Below are 5,821 nucleotides of genomic sequence, written 5' to 3'. Positions count from 1 at the left end.
ATATATATATATATATATATATATATAAAACAAATTATCAAAACAATTAACAAGCCTACCCAGGAGTGGTGGTGCACACCTGTAATCCTAGCACTCTGGAGGCTGAGGCAAGAGGATCATTGTGACTTTGAGACCAGCCTGGGGTACATAGTGAGTTCCAGATCAGTCTCAATTACATAGGGAGACCCTGTCTCAAAAAAACAAAAAAGAAAAAAGAAAAACAATTAATAAGCCTAAATGAAAATATAGGAATTATTCTCTATTTTTAAAAGAGCTGTCTTAGTTATTAGAAAGTATGAAACAAATTTCAATATAAAAATACTTTTAAATAAGTGACAGTACTTTTGTGACCAAATTTATGCAGACATAATTTAGATATAAATTCCACACAAATGGCTACCCAGGGATGTAGGACAGACATATCTGAAGTGAATAAGTAGCCCAGACATTTTTTAAATTCCTCAACAACTATATATTTGTCAGTCTGGTGATAGCAGCGAGTGTGGTCCAGGGACATGTAAATATCTCCACGCGTCACTTTTCCTTCAGTCTGCAGCGTAAAGCTTAGTGACACTGGTAGGCAGCTGGGCTTGTTGATAGCTTTCTGACAAAAATAAAACATGGCAAAGTACATATTTTTTTCTGTGTCTGCTCTGTCGCAAAGTCCAGTGTGAGAGACAGCAGAGGGAAGATGAAACAAGTCTTTGGATTATCTCCATAGCCAAGAGCCTACAGGTGTCATGGATACATTAGTAGACTGAAATCCCATGGCAATCATAGCACACACATTGACTTTTCTCTGCTTGACAGTAGAGTGTTAACTGCTGCAGCCGGAGTTAAATATCACTGAGTATATTGCTCTTTTAGTGACAAATGTGCCAGAGTGCTCATTAGTACTATTTATGACACTACCAGCAGGCCAGTTCAACAGAAATGATTTTATATTCCAACTGTGCACTACGCAGGAGTGAGTCATTTCAAAAATACTAAAACTAAGCCTCAGTAATCTCTATAAAATAAGAATAATTATGTGCATCTCACATTGTGCTACTAATAATTAAATGATATAATGCATACAATCTACTTAACAGAGTGACACATTGCCGCTTTCAAGAAATGGTAGATATTTATATAAAGAATGTACCCTACCCTCAGACAAGCTGAGTTTCAACCCTTGCTTCACTGTGTAGCATTTATGTAACCATTTGGTTAGGCTTTCTTGCACTTGGATTACTTTTCCTTGTTACAGATACAGTAATGTCATATGTTTTCTAGGACTCCTAACAGTTAAAAGAGGTTAGCTAAACACACACTCTAAAAAGGTGGGGTAGAGTGGGAAGATAAACCAATTAAGACACAGAATAAGTGGTCACTAAATGCTATGTGCTGTTATAGCTTAAAATACAATGGCAATTTCCCAATTAATGCTTCCACTCTGTGTAAATTTGATTCCATGCTTTGAGTTTTCATCTCTTCCAATAAATTTTAAAATCTTCCAACTATTGCCAAAATTTTGGAAATTTTTAAGATTTTCAATTTTCGCTATAGTAAAAGAACAAAAAGAAATCAATTTAATATAAGTAAAAATGGTAAAGACTTGTACAACTAGAAAAATAATATTGTTAAGAAATCTGGTATTTTCAGTATTATCACAATAATCATTTAAAGAGTTTACCTTAGAAATTCAAGTAAAAGGACATCTTTTTAACCTCTTATTAGTCCAGGGGAGTGAAAATGGAGTGGCCATTAATTAATTTATTAATTTTATAATTGATAATTGATTTATTTATTAATTTTATATAATATATTTAATTAATAGCCTTTCATCTGAAAATATGAATAAAACAAGATTTTCACTTTGCTGATGTATTCACATATAATAGATGTTACATTGTAATTACAGTACAATCCTATATTGTTTGTAACTGAAATTTTTTGAATTTTTAAATGTTATTTTTTAACAAAACACAATTATCTACTTTCTGAGATATGAAAGTCATTTTTCTTCATGTTAAACATAATTATCCTTACAATATTTCCAAATAGATGTCATAACAGAGTAAGTTCTTTCGTTTGTATTTTTTAAAGTTGCAAAACAGCATAGAAGAAACAAACAAACAAAAAAAAAGACTCATTCCCAATATAGTCATCTGTCAATCACACGAGAAGGTATGAAGTTTGGCTCATCATGATCCAGTTACTCCGAATTATGGGAAGAGGCCAGGCCTTTCACCCCAAATTCCATGTTGAGTTGCCTTTACATGTTCTCATCTCAGGTGAGGAGTGTGGAATCTTCATCGAGGCAGCCCTCTTTTGGATAAGATCGTTGTCTGAGGAGGTTCCCGCCAACAACATCCCTGGCAGCTAAGAGAATGACTGGTGGATATGTGAAGCTCATACAAACCTATCCCACAGCAAGATACCTGTTCACTGTGTGGACTCTAACTATATGGTCAGTACTGGTTCTGGAAGAGTCTGCTGCCAAAAACATTTCAGAAGAGTCTATATCAGTTTCAGATTGAGGAGCGGGGGATGAAAAAGTCACTGAGGCTATTTTTTTTTTAACCACAACAGAATGATAGCAAGATTTCTTATCCTATAACTTGGAAAGCTGCCTATGTGACAGCTGTAGGGGACTCCATTTTGAATTAGTAAACAGGTAGTAGAGACTGTCAGTTAATGGAGTTTGGAAAATGTAAGAAATAGCTAACTAAGGAAAAAGACAGGCCAGTTTATAAACAGAGATAAAAGATGTTAGAAAAAATCTAGTACTTCAGCTTTTACAAGATTAACAGATTTTAAATTACCTGTGTTTTATTAACAGATGAAATTATAGAAAGACCGAAAACATTTCAGAAAAAGTAATGGATTTAACTCCTATTAGGCAAAACTCAAACTAAGGGAACCATTGACAGGACAAACTAGAACAATTACATCAGAATCATAATATTTTTGATAGAATAGCATAGAAATACTAACAAGATACTAAAGATACTTCAATTTTTTAAGGATGAAATGGAGTCTTCTGTTTTTCTTGAGCAGGAGAATGTGTGACATTTTGCTACCCTTCACCAATGTACTAATTCTTAAGGTCTCAATTCATACATTAATAAACTGATAGATGAATATATTTTTGTTGCAGAAAAATATTGGAAACAAACTGGTTCGATGAAATATAATGTACAAGTAAAACTGAATTCTATGAAGATAGCCAATGATGGGGGTCTAATAAAAGTTTAAAGCATAGCATACTTTTATACTGTTAATTTATAGGAACAGTGATATCAATTCAAAATATTATTTTATAGATACAATAGAGTTAATGTTTTAATTTTAGCATTTGAATGAGGCCAACTTAGATATATCTCACTTTTTGTTTTGATAGTCTTTTACTTTCATGGGTTCAGAAGAGAAAAATTACTTGGAAATTATTTTCAGGACGTACAATCATTGATCAGAAACACCAATCAGAGTTTGATTGAGTGATTAATATTTTCTGGTAGACTATATATTTGACATTTTTTATATTAACTAATTTAAACTACCAGTGAATTAGGAAACATACAAATATAAATAACTGATGTTTCATTGTTTGTGTTTATTCCTTTACTAACTGACATACAATACAATTAGTAATATCTGAAGCAGGCATTTATACAACTACTAAACTCCTATTTAATACATTTATATTCAAAACTTTTCATCTGTACTGTGAACAATTACAGTTATTCTAAAGTATTCCATTATACTGTGACCTAGAGAAAGGTTTAGCGTATTATTTCTCATATCTATTAAGAAAAGACAAATCCAACTGATTTCTGGGGTGCTATTTCATATCTCACCTAAAGACTACGTGTAGGTGGAGCCATGGCTTGGATCTAGTTTGCTTGTGTCACTGAAAGGCTCATGTAATGGAGCCTTGGTCCTTAGTATGGCAATGTTGACAGACGTTATGGCCTTTAAGAAGTAGTGGGACTTTCTTAGGTCTTGGAAGATACTGCCCAGGAAAGGATTAAGGCAGTCACCTGGGGACTTTGTTAGTGCCCCTGAAAAAGATTCGCAGTAACAGTAAGCCTGACCTCTGCATTTCCATCTGGCTCCCTGTCTGGAGGTAACACCTCTTACATTTGCATGCACTCCTGCTGTCATCCCTTGTGCTCTTTGACCTTCACCAGAATCCAACCAATGGGATCATCCTGAATTTTTCTAAAATCTCCAAAATTGTGAAATAAGTACAACTTTTTTGCCTAATCTATGAGATAGAAAAAGTGGAGATGCCTTATAAATAAAGTCTAGATAGGAAAAACATGATGATATTAAAATTTACATTATCAAGGAGCAGCATCACAATATAGATTTGTAAGATCTGATCAGAGATGTTTACTGTGACAGGTTAAGGTACTTACTGTCCTGACTTCTTGTCTCTTACAATATCAAAGTTGGATATGTTAACCTGATTTGTACTCTTGGAGAGAAAAGTAACTTATAAAAGCCAATTTTAACTTAGAAATCTGCTGTATGTCATGAAGTATTATTGTAACCAGTTCCTAACATTACAAAAAGAACAATAAACTCACACCCAATTTATGCCAGTGATGGTCTTGAGTCTTAACATTTCCTTCAGAGCACAATTATCTCTTGCAGAAAGGAAGCTGCAGAAGTGATCAGTGCCATCTAACAGCAGCATATGACCCTCTCTAAACTGAATATGAGTAAAAAAAATAGTTTTCTGTATAAATTTAGCTTGCTTCAGGTATTGCACTATAGGAATGAAAAATTGACTAAGGTAGGCGTAATTTGGATGACAAATGATTGTTGAATTTTCATAGATTAATAATGGGTCACTGAAAACAAAGTTTATTCTTAATAATTCCTGCAGTGTCATAAATAAAACTAAAAGTATACTTTCTAACAAAAACTCGAAGTTATCATGAAAATGCCCTCCCAGACTGAGGTTGTATGACTGTGGTGAGCATAAAGCAGCCCAGCAACAGAAAAAGTTACAAGTACTATAAATTATAAAAGCTAATTAATTTTCTTATTTTAAACACTAACTGAATGCTGAAATGTTTCTAAAATAGCATCTAAGTTTAGACATTATCATTATCACTAAACAAATTATACAAGATACACTGCAGAAAAAAGTGATCCAAATTTTCACTTGAAGTAACCAGATGATCGATCTTCAAATTGAACTAATCTAGCATTTCTCAAAATAGGGTTGCTCCTGTATACTTATTTTGGTGTCTGTTCTTAAGTTTTCTGATTTCAAGACTGTTATACAGTTAATAATTTATGTAAATTTCAGAGATCTTTTATTTGTACATCTCATATCTATTAATATTCATTTTACAATGTATTTTGGAGAAAATTAAACATTAATTTAAAGCAATAAAAATTAGTAAATGGAGATGGAAAAATAATATTTTTGGGATCATTGCTATATTTTTAGAAACAAAATTGAGAAGTGTCATTTTAAAAATAATTTTGCAAATTTATTTAATTTCTAGTTAAATAAAAAACACCCAGCTTCACAATTATGGTTCTGTGTTGAATCTGCTGAAATATGTTGTTTTGGTTTGAGTACGTCAAGAAAACCTGGCCTCATTCAGATATGAACTTAGAAAAGGGAAAATATTTAATTGAATTTTCAGATAATTATGAATTTCTTTCTGGATAGTTTACTAAAACCCAATATGTGCTTTTTAAAAGTTTAATTGCAATATGGCATCTGAAACAGTATCAATGCAATTTCTATTTTATTATATTTTAATTCATAGGTCTTTCTTTCACTTTGATTTTTTTTTTTTTTTTTTTTTTT

General features: G+C 32.3%; 1 pseudogene; it reads right to left on the bottom strand.

Moving 5' to 3' along the window:
- The window catches only part of LOC104850339, a 21,020-nt pseudogene that overhangs the window by 13,104 nt on the left and 2,095 nt on the right, over window positions 1-5,821 (bottom strand).

Source organism: Fukomys damarensis, unplaced genomic scaffold, assembly GCF_012274545.1.
Source record: "Fukomys damarensis isolate Sample0158 unplaced genomic scaffold, DMR_v1.0_HiC HiC_scaffold_14, whole genome shotgun sequence".
Classification (NCBI taxonomy): Eukaryota; Metazoa; Chordata; class Mammalia; order Rodentia; family Bathyergidae; genus Fukomys; species Fukomys damarensis.
This window is presented reverse-complemented; position numbering and strand designations above follow the sequence as displayed.